We start from the raw sequence: 12,312 nt of genomic DNA on the forward strand, positions 1-12,312 counted from the left end.
GGTGCTCTCAAGCCACTTCCAAGCGCTGGCCCCTTCTGGCTTGTGCAGCTTCAGGTGAGTGAGCAGCAGCCTGGTGCTCCTGGTAATCATCCTGCTGTTCCTGGTTCTGCTGCTGCCACCTCTGCTGTTGGAGATCCTCTAATGCCAGGAAGGGAAGGTGCCAAAGGCCTCCCATGCTTCTAGCAGATGCCTCGGTTGAGGAGGTCCTGAGTTAGGGTGGTGAGAGGGGCTACCCAGGAGCTCACACTGAAGAAGTGTGTGAGGCTCCAAATTTCTGCAGCTGCTCCTAAGGCTTCAAATAGTTCCCCCAAGCCTTGATCAACAAGGTCCTGCAGCCTGCAAATGTTGCCTCTTTAAATCTCTTCAGCCCTCAGCGACCTGCTGACAGCAAGCAAGCAAGCCAGCTGTTTTCACGCCAGCTCTCATCAGCGGGGTTCCCCGCAGGCGGGTTTCAGGAGGGGAAAGCCCCAAAGTCGCAACGGCACGGGAAAATCATCCTTAACAAGGTGATCATTGGTGATTAGTGCTCCGACGAGCAGTCCCGCCAGCGGCGGGTGGGACTGAAGCGGGGCGCGTGGAAACGGCGGTCCAAAAGTCGGACGGGGCGGGGAATCAGGCGGGGGGGGGTCCCGACCCGCTTTTTCCGCGATTTTCGGACCACGGCCGCATGAAAAGCCGCCCGACAGCTGCCCGAAAATCGGGGCCTTTGTGTTTTGGAACGAGACAGGACTTTGAATTATGTATTAGACCGAATTGGAGACAGATCTAAATTCAGTGAGGCCTATAGCTAAAGCCATCAAACAGTCTGCATACGTAATCAGAAACAGATTAAACACAGCCATCGAGGCTGGACAAGCCCATCAAGAACTTTCAGGACAATACAAGTCAATTATCGGGCTGGTAGATGCGATTACCGGCCATCTAAAAACCGTCAGTATAGATTGCTACCATTGTTTAAACTAGCCCGCCAAGTTTAAGACAAAGAACTAACCTGATTTGGCGCGAAGATAAGGGTTTTCAAAAGGGTATAACTAAAGGCCCCGGGTAGCAATCGGCCCCTGCTGTGACTGCTGGCTTGCTTGCTCCCTGCTCTGCCCCCCCCGTTCTCCTGCGCTTGGCCCTCGCTCTTGGGAGGGGAACGAAACCCAAGTCCGTAGCCATCCAGGACGCCCAGGCCACAGAAAGGGGCAAGGCGAGGTTGAGCAGGTAGTTCAGGACTTGTATAGCAGTCTTGTGAGATGTGAGAGAAGACGATAGTAATTCGATACGGGCAGAGCAGGGCAGCGAAAAACGTATCGATTAATTATACCAAGTGCCTAGTTATAAGCTGACGCTTGGGGAAGAAAGTCCTTGAGGACGGTGGGGGCAAACACCTTGAACACTGCAAATAAACGCAGGTGTCCACGCCATGACGAATATGCTAGCGTTCGAAGGATGGGTAGTAAAATCTAAGCAGTAAAAACTGCTAATCGTCTCATCGACGTAACGTTACCACCGACGACCGCCCGAGGGAGAAGAAGAGGAGAACCCATCGGGACGAGATGACAACGATAGCGGAGGAGAAGAAGGTGTGTCGCAGCAGCAGCTCGAGCACCACGCTCCTGAAGACTACGTGGCGATGGGGTACCTAAGAGGACAGAGAGCTAAAACTCAAAACCTGCATTTCCTTTCAACAGTTGGCTTTGATTTTGAATTGGTGAGCATGAATTCTGGCCCCTCATAGTTTAATTTAGTTAGGTAGAGGGGTGGGATAAGGATAAGGGGATTGTTAAGATAATTGTTTTCCCTCGATGTGCCATGTGTTCCCCATTCCTTGCATAAGTGTAGTTATTTGTATTTGCCTGTAATTTTATATTAGTAACTTCTTTCAAGACTGTATCAATTTTTCCTGTTCAATAAAATCTTGGTTTTGCTTACACCAAACCACCTGTCTACTCGAGTCTTTTCTGTATCGCTGCCTGTACCTAAGTCCGGTGTCTAGAACCCAGGGGCGTGGGAGCGATTCGAACCACTCACAAACAGTCAGAGGCATAACTGACTGGGCGCACGCGCCACACCCGCCACCCCCTACACACATGATGCACCAGGTTAACACCACCCCACACCAACATCATAAAGCATCCCTACAATGACCAAGCCATTCCTTTCACACTCATTACCATTGCGGGGTGGGGGGGGGGGTACGGTTATGTCTCACCATTCACTGCAACTCACTAAGACACTTCCAAAGGTGATCACAGATCTATCCAATAAGGCAAGGTGTTGAAAATAAAGATTTCAATGTTTGACAACACATTAACAGAAAATTTACATGAACATTGCATAAGACACTCAAGTGCCTACCCTTGTATGTTGTTAGTTGGTATGATTGGACTAGGATGAGGGTAAGTGTGAGGGGTGGCTAGTGTGATGGGGAAGTGATAATGTAGATAGAGAGGGATGGGTGGAGGTGCAAGGTAAGTTGGTGTGAGTAAGGATGTGCAGGAGTAGTGTGGGGAAGGCAGAGTTACGGAGATGTGATGAGTAACACAGCAGGATGAGGTTGAGTGTGGCTTTACAGTAACGTTTTGTGAGTTACTGAGATCATTGAAAGGTTTGCACCACTGCAGCCTGGTGCTCCTGACGACATCCCTGCTTTTGCCCTCCTGTGCAATGTGCAACCAGGCTCTGTTGGTCTCCTGGGGGGTCTCTTCCACCCATGGGAAGGGAAGAGAACCTCCCTGCGTGCTGTGACTCCCTCCATAAGCACATGAAGGGAGTCATGTGAGAGCCTAGGTGCAGCCATGCACCTTTGTGCAGTGCTTGTCAGTGTTTGCAGCACCTCAATGCTGCAGAACACTGACAGCACAACTGCCAAAGTCAATTTGGACATGGTCCCTTTAAGGAAACCGGCTGATGATGCGTCATCAAATTACATCATCAGACCTGCTTCCTTTTAATTGGCTGGGAACCCTGCAGGGCGGGCTTAACAAGCCCTATTAACGGAAAGTCCTTTTGACAGAACGGCTGCAGTCGGGAACGGGACCAGAACCCGCCAACCACCACTCCCGCCGCGATCCCACCTCCGCTGGGAAAATCCAGCCCATCAGTTCCCAAACATCTCTAGCGTTTATTGTACTAATGTAGGGAGTAAAAAGTAATGTAATTACAAAATGATAATGGACTATTAAAAGTTGCGTTGAGGAGTCCAGATCCCTGAAAATGGATCAACGAACACTAACAAAAAATTAAGGACAAAAACAATTTTTGTTTGTTGAAGCCTTGTTAAAGGCCAATCATCAAAAAGTGAGGTTCGAGATCAGAACTGGCATTACCGAATTTAACAGAAGTGAAGCTTTTAAAATATCACAAAGTAGCAATAAAAGTAAACAGTACAGAGGAGTCTTTTTCCCAACACTATGGATGTCAAGGCCATTGCCAGGTCCCTTGCAGTTCAGCAAGATGAGAAGGTGCGTTCCTGGTTGCAGTCAAAAACTACGTCTGAGTTCACATATATTATGTTAATTGACCAATCTTCCAAATTATAGCAAAGTCAGAACTTGCCATTTCTGGTGAGCATTAGCACTTTCAGAGCGCTAGTCTTGGCTCTACTTCCCTGAGACTATAGCATCTATCCTCATGAATACTCACACCAGCATCTTCCAAGTGCAAACAACAGCTGTGACATTGACATTAATATCCTGCCAATTGTTACAATCCACATGGAAATGAAATTGCTACCACACTGACATGAATGATAGGTGACATCACTCTCTGGGGTTTGCACTCTGAATAAGCAATGTAAGACACAGCACAAAAGAGGCATATCTGCATTACTGTCATGATAACTGCCCCAGGGAACTTTTTTATAAAGTGTGGCACAGCAGTATTTGGGATTAAGCAACAACAAAGGAGGTTGTGTGGAGGAATATCAACAGGATTCACAGAAGATACCTAAACGTCAATCTCAACTAGAATTGTTCAACTTCTATATCTTGTCATTTTATTTTTATAGATCTTTATCTTCTACACAGGGACCATTAACCATGACACACAACTACTTGAAACTGGAAGCCAGTCATGATATAATGAGATGCACAGCATAGAACATGTTCCATTCATTTCCTGGGATGTGAAGATTGCAATGAAACAATCAGGACTTCTACTAATGTAGATTCATTGGGTGTGTATGTTTGTAGGAGAAAGCTCATGAATATGGAATGAAACTCTATAGGTGTTTAACGAAGAGTTGTAAAGGTAGATTTTATGAATTTGCACTTCCAGCACAGAGCTTTGTGCACTGGGAGCACGTATCGGGAATTCGAGTGTGGAGTTCAGCATGCTGAACAAGATTTTCTATTCATTAATTTTAATTCTTGGGGACCCGCTGCCCTTTACATATGTGGTCCTGGCACTGTGCTGGGAGCAGGAATTCAAAAAGGCTTCCTCAAGTGTTAGAAACTAGGGGTGCCTAAAAATGTATATGGCTACACGAATAATACTGTGTTTAAATGATGGCCCAGTAATTCGGGTCGGGGGCTTCCCGCGGGTGCAAGCCCCCGACCTACACTTACATATTGCGCTGACATTTGAAGACTGGGCCTGCGTGGATTTCCGGTCTGCGGCCCGGTTCAGCTCCCGGCGCGCTGTGCGTGCGTGATCCAGCGGCGTACTTAGTGCGATGAGCTGGCTGGGATCACGTGAGCACTTGGCAACCAATGGGAGTTTACAAAAGTCCATTCATGAGTTAGACATAAGACCTGTCAAACTCATGAAAAGTCTGGGCACCCAAAACACTACTTAAACTTTAAATAAAAGTTAAAAAAACATTCCAATAATTAAATTAACTATTAATAACTTTAAAAAACTATTTTAAACAATTATTCAAATTTCTGCCAAAATTTTTTTTTCAAGAAATCGGGTCCAAAATTAACTTACCTTACTGTAAATTCTTTAAAAATAATAAACCTGTGGAAAAAAATTTCTAACTTTAATTATTAGACCACTTACCTTATAAAACTAAGTCCTTATGTCTGCTTTTTACATTCGTAAAAAGTGGAGGCCTTCACGCACGGACAAACCTGTCAAAAACACCGAAGTTCAACGCGTACGCGCTGCCTCAAACGTCGCTAGGGAACCGCCTCTTAACCCCTTGGTTCAGAGGAGAGGAAATGCCGGTTTTCTGCGCATGCGCTGTGCATGCTGAAATCCGGCACTTCCAATGGGCCCACGCGTGAGTACCCCGTCCGCACTCACGCATTGGGACCGGAATTACTGGGCCGATATGCTTTGTTTTCCTGGAAAGCTTGCATTAGAATTTGAGACAGCCTTTTTAATCAGTCAGATTAGGTGAAACATAAACATTCCACACGGGGGCTGATAGGATGGTCCTGCCAGGCTAGTTATCTGTTGTTTGTAAGTTAGGGTTTTGACTTTGTTAATGTATCTTTAATTTGGTCAATGAAGGCCCAACCTATGTTTCTTCCATTATTACTAATAACCATATTATAATCTCTACAGATAGAATTTGGAGTTTGTTTAGCAGAGCTGCTAGCAAAGACAATTAAAAGTTAATTAGGAAAAGACATAGGGGGAAAAATTTGGTTGCTTTGCGCCTCCTGTTAGTGTCCTAAGAGGGCGCGAACAGGGCGCAAAGCAACTAGTGCCCTGGCACAGCGATGTTTGCGCCGCTCGCGAAATTTACCAGATATGTTGCGGCGGCATTAAACACTACCACCACGTACTCCTGCGCCCGCAGATCGTGACATCAGTCGAGTGTGCAACGCCCCGGTAGCGCCACGGACCGGATATTGAGTGGCGCCCTCTGCCTTTCTGCCTGCCACTAGCAACGACAGGTAGAGGGGAACGTTTTGCAGTCGGGAAAGGACTGGAGGAGTGCTATTTAAAGGCGGCCGCTTCCCGCTTTTTTGTCAGCGACATTTTTGCACCATGCATTCTGAGAGAGAGCGACTTCTGGAGAGATTCAACGCTGTGTGAAGGAATTTTGGGTACTGAGCAGCACTTTGCAGGTTCATTTTGATTTGACCTTCCTTGCATCAATTTAGAAGAGACTATGGGGGCTGTACTCTGAGCTCTTTCCCTAGGCCTCTCCATTGTTCTTTCCAGCAGAATTAATGTACAGGTCTCTCCAGGCTGAGATTCAAGGCTGCAATAAGCAGGGTGTAGCGGGAGAGCAAGATCGACCCTCCCCTTTAAGAACTGACCGGCACCAGTGTGTCTGTGTTTCATTGATAACTGACATCATATGAGCTTTGCCAGCGCTCTGAGGTAGCGCCTCGCTCCTTGGCGTTAGCACCTTAAGGGAGGTGTGAGGCGCCTGATTTAGCGCTCCAAGCACCTCCCGGGGCGATAGAAGCCAAGTTTGCTGTCGGAGGTGATAATTAGCGCCAGGCGCTAAACTTTGCGCCCGGCCGATAATTGCGCCCCAAACGGGGCGATACCGAATTTCTCCCCCATAGAATGAAAAGAATTTGAGGAGGCTAAGGTATCCATCTTAGAATGGGCCATTTGCTAGATGAAGGTGAGATAGCGACTGGCTAACGTGCGACAGCTCTGTCTGGGGCCATGATTAAGAGGGACAGTGTCGGGCCTTGGGTCAAGGAGGATAGAGTCAAGAGAGATAAGACACAAATTCCAAAGGAAGAACCTTCAGAAAAATTAAACAATAAGACAAATTGGATGAAGTAATGAGACTCCCTTTTGGGGAGGGCTTTCATCCAAGAACCAAGACAAAGAACTTGAGCTGTCATTGGCTGATGAGGTTTTAGAGGAATCTCTATAGGTTAAATGGTCTTGTCAATAACTTGGCCTCAGGCCCACCCCAAAAAAGAGAATATAATTGACACCCCAACACAGACGGTGGAGGGGAGAGCCGAACAGGAGTTGCAAGGAGAGGTTGGGCTGGTTGAATGCTCTTTTGAGGGTGATCCCATGCTCACTATCGTAGGTTCTAGAGAGAGCGAGAGAGAGAGAGAAGCCAGAAGCCAGAGAACTGTTCACACACGCAAGCCGTCTGTTCGATTGGGTCCGGTACCAGCTGCTTGTCATGGTCGTATGTTTTTGCTGTATAACTAGCATGTTATATTCCGTCCTAAACTCCGATTAAACACAATATACCCACCATATTGGTTTGCACTTGATCCTGTTTACCAGAGATATGCAACCACTCACTGGTTGAAGTAATTCCTCCTCATCTCAGTCCTAAATGGCTTACTCCTTATCCTTAGACTGTGACCCCTGGTTCTGGACTCCCCCGCCATCGGGAACATCCTTCCTGCATCTAGTCTGTGTAGTCCTGTTAGAATTTTATAAGTTTCAATGAGGTCCCCTCTCATTCTTCTAAACTCTAGCGAATATAAGGCTAATCGACCCAATCTCTCCTCATACGTCATTCCTGCCATCCCAGGTATCAGTCTGGTGAATCTTTACTGCACTCCCTCCATGGCGAGAAAATCCTTCCTCAGATAAGGTGACCAAAACTGCACAGAATACTCAAGGTGTGGTCTCACCAAGGCCCTGTAGAACTGCAGCAAGACATCTTTGCTCCTGTACTCGAATCCTCTCGCTATGAAGGCCAACATACCATTTGCCTTCTTAACCGCCTGCTGCACTTGCATGCCTACATTCAGTGACTGGTGCACAAGGACACCCAGGTCTCATTGCACTTCCACTTTTCCCAATCTATTGCTGTTCAGATAATAATCTGTCTTCCTGTATTTGCCACCGAAATGGATAACCTCGCATTTATCCACATTATACTGCATTTGCCATGCATGTGCCCAATCACCCAACCTGGCCAAATCATACTGGAGTTTCTCTGCATCCTCCTCACAGCACACACGCCCACCCAGCTTTGTGTTGTCTGCCAACTTGGAGATATTACATCTAGTTCCCTCGTCTGGATCATTAATATATATTGTGAATAACTGGGGTCTTAGCACTGATCCCTGCGGTACCCCACTAGTCACTGCCTGCCACTCGGAAAAAGACCCGTTTATTCCAACTCTTTGCTTCCTGTCTGCCAACCAGTTCTCTATCCAAGACAGTACCTTACCCCCAATCCCATGTGCTTTAATTTTGCATGCTAATCTCTTATGCGGGACCTTATCGAAAGCCTTCTGAAAGTCCAAATACACCACATCCACTGGTTCTCCCTTATCTATTCTATCAGTTACATCCTCAAAAAATTCCAGTAGATTAGTCAAGCATGATTTACCTTTTGTAAATCCATGTTGACTTTGTCCGATCCGGTCACTGTTTTCCAAGTGCTCTGTTATTACATCTTTTATAATGGACCCTAGCATTTTCCCCACTACCGATGTCAGGCTTATGGGTCTATAATGCCCCATTTTCTCTCTACCACCTTTTTTAAATAGTAGGGTTACATTATCTATCCTCCAATCCATGGGAACTGTTCCAGAGTCTATAGAATTTTGGAAGACGACCAGCAATGCATCTACTATTTCTAGGGCCACTTAATCTAGGCTAACAATTTATCGCAGTACTGAGTGCAGTGCTGCTTGTGAGGTGCAGACTTTTGGATGAGACGTTAAAACGAGATCTTGTCTGCCTGTTCAGGTACACATAAAAGATCCCATGGCATTATTCAAAGAAGTGCAGTGGACTTCTCCAAGTATCTTGGCCAATATTTATTTCTCAATCATAGAAACATAGAAGATGACCAGCAATGCATCTAGTATTTCTAGGGCCACTTCCTTAAATACACTAGGATGTAGATTATCAGGTCCTGGGGATTTATCGGCCTTCAATCCCGTCAATTTCCCTAACACCATTTCCCTACAAATACTGATTTCATTCAATTCCTCCCTCTCATTAGACCCTATGTTCCCCGACATCTCTGGAAGGTTATTTGTGTCCTCCGCTGTGAAGACAGAACCAAAGTATGTATTTAATTGGTCAGCCATTTCTTTGTTCCCCATTATAAATTCCCCTGATTCTGACTGCAAGGGACCTACACTTGACTTCACCAATCTTTTTCTCTTCACATATCTATAGAAGCTTTTACAGTCAGTTTTTATGTTCCCTTCAAGCTTACTCTTATACTCTATGTTCCCCCTCTTAATTAATCCCTTTGTCCTCCTTTGCTGAATCCTAAACTGCTCCCAATCCTCAGGTTTGCTGCTTTTTCTGGCCAAATTATATGTCCTCTCCTTGGATTTTATGCTATCCCTAATTTCCCTTGTTAGCCATGGTTGAGTCACCTTTTTTGTTTTATTTTTATGCCAGGCAGGGATGAACAAATTCTGTATTTCATCCATGCGATCTTTAAATGTTTGCCATTGCCTATCCACCGTCAACCCTTTAAGTAATGTTCCCCAATCCATCCTAGCCAACATGTGCCTCATACCATTGTAGTTTTTCTTGATTTAAATTCAGGACCCTAGTCTGAGTCAACGACTTCACTCTCCATCTTAATGAAGAATTCTATCATATTCTGATTGCTCCTCCCCAAGGGGCCTTGCACAACAAGGTTGCTAATTAATCCTTTCTCATTACATAATACCCAGTCTAAGCTGGCCTGATCTCTAGTTGGTTCCTTGACATATTGGTCCAGGAAACCATCCCGTGTACACTCTAGGAATTCCTCCTCCACAGTATTGTTACTAATTTGGTTAGCCCAATCTATATTTAGATTAAAATCACCCATGATAACTGCTGTGCCCTTATTGCACACATCTCTAATTTCCCATTTAATGCCATACCCAACCTCAGCATTACTGTTTGGGGGTCTGTATACAACTCCCACTAACATTTTCTGCCCCTTGGTATTTCTCAGCTCTACCCATACAGATTCCACATCATCAGAGCTAAAATCCTTCCTTAGTAATGTGTTAATCTCCTCTTTAACCAGCAATGCTACCCCACCTCCTTTTCCTTTTTGCCTATCCTTCCTGAATATTGAATACCCCTGGATGTTGAATTCACAGCCTTGGTCACCCTGGAGCCATGTCTCCGTAATTCCAATTACATCTTATCTGTTTACATCTATTTGTGCAGCTAATTCATCCACCTTATTACGAATGCTCCTCGCATAGCCTTCAGGCTTGTTTTTTTAACACTCTCAGTGCTTTTAGAATTATTATTTACTCTAGCCCTGTTTGATTTATACCCTTGATGTCTCTGCCTTCCACTTTTGCTTTTCTTCTTCCTGTCTTTTGTTTCTATCCTTGCTCCCCTTTCCTCTGTCTGCCTGCACAGGTTCCCAACCCCCTGCCACTTTAGTTTAAACCCTCCCCAACAGCACTAGCAAACACTCCCCCTAGGACATCAGTCCTGGTCCCGCTCAGGTGCAAACCGTCCAGTTTGTACTGGTCCCACCTCCCCCAGAACCGGTTCCAATGTCCCAGGAATTTGAATCCCTCCCCCTTGCACCATTCCTCTAGCCATGTATTCATCTGAAATACCCTTCTATTTCTACTCTGACTAGCACGTGGCACTGGTAGCAATCCTGAGATTACTACCTTTGAGGTCCTATTTTTAAAATTACCTCCTAGCTCCCTATATTCAGCGTTTAGGACCTCATCCCGTTTTTTACCAATATTGTTGGTACATATATGCACCACAACAACTGGTTGTTCACCCTTCCCCTCCAGAATGCCCTGCAGCTGCCCCGAGACATCCTTGACCCTTGCACCAGGGAGGCAACATACCATCCTGGAGCCTCGTTTGCAGCCGCAGAAACGCCTATCTATTCCCCTTACAATAGAATCCCCTATCACTATAACTCCCATTCTTTTTCCTCCCGTCCTGTGCAGCAGAACCACCCATGGTGCCAGGAAGTTGGCTGCTGCTGCCTTCCCCTGATAAGCCATCTCCCTCAACAATATCCAATGTGGTATATCTGTTTGAGAGGGGGATGACCACAGGGGATCCCTGCACTACCTACCTGCACCTACTACTCTGCCTGGTGGTCACCCATTCCCTTCCTGCCTGTGCAGCCGTTACCTGCGGTGTGACCAACTCCCTAAACGTGCTATCCACAATGTCCTCAGCATCGTGAATGCTCCAGTATGTATCCATTTGCAGCTCCAGCGCTGCAATGCGGTCTGTCAGTAGCTGCAGCTGGATACATTTCAAGGCCACAAAGACTGATTAACTGGTCATTTATGTCATTGCTGTTTGTGGGACTTTGCTGTACACAAATGGACTGCTGTGATTGCCTACATAACAAAGTGACTACACGACATAAGTAATTTATTGGATGTGAACTGTTTTGGAATGTCCTGTATGTGAATGTCCTAATTTTTGTTTCCTTAACAAAGTCCAGAAAAGGTAGGTTTCAACTTTCTTCTCCATCAGATTGGGCATTTTGCTTCAGTTCAAACTGAATGTCAAAAAAATAAATTGTAGAGAACTATCAAGAGATGCTGAAAAACTTTTTTTTAGAGCAAGTAATGATGTACATGTGCAGAATCTTTAAATTAGATTACATTGTGATGTTTTTGAGATTTATTTAAATCAGTAAAATAATTTGTTCCATCTCATGAATGTGCCAAATTAGAAACAGTTTAGTTATTTGAATATATTTGCATAAAATATTTATTAAAAGGATCTGTGTGAATCCAAGAAATTTAACATTAAAGACATAGGCAACAAAATTCAGCTCCATAGTACCCATTCTTTGGGTGCTACGGGTACCGATTCGAGTCCAAAATGGTGTCCGCAGCGTGTGTGCACACTTCTGGTGTGGGCTGCTCTGGACGCTATCTTGGGCAGGTCGTTTGAGCCAGCGCAAGGAGCATGTGCTGGTAGTCTGCAGCGTAGGCAGATCATGACGTCAGTCAACGTGCAACGCTGATTTGACGCCAGCGCTGCCATTTTAGACCTCAATGCTCCAGCTAACATCCTCTCTTAAACACGCACAGCTGAACACATGTTCAGCAGCAGGAAGGACCACCCACCAGCGCTATTTAAGGATCATCAGCTACTTACAAGTTAGTTGCTGATTGATTTCTACTGGCTGTTGCTGAGTTTGTAGAGGTGTTTGGTGGTTTGTACAGTTATTTAAAGTTGCTAAAGTCTACAGAGAGTGTTGTGGCAGCTGCTGAAGGACTTTGTCCTGACTTCAAGGATTCTGCACAGACCACTTGCTCCAAGACATGGGTGCAGTAATAGGTATCCCACTTGGCCTACAGCATGACAGGGAGAATGAGCAGAGGCGACACAGAGCAGGATAAGCTGCTGGAAGAAGGAGGAGAAGGAGGGGAGAAGGGCTATCAGCAGGAGGCTTTATCCACCCAGGGTATTCAGGAAGCGATACACCAACCTGTTCCTCAGTGTGGAACAGTGTGT

This window comes from Somniosus microcephalus, chromosome 8 (assembly GCF_052327205.1).
Source record: "Somniosus microcephalus isolate GS21.2 chromosome 8, FLI_Smic_1.0, whole genome shotgun sequence".
In the NCBI taxonomy this organism is placed as follows: domain Eukaryota; kingdom Metazoa; phylum Chordata; class Chondrichthyes; order Squaliformes; family Somniosidae; genus Somniosus; species Somniosus microcephalus.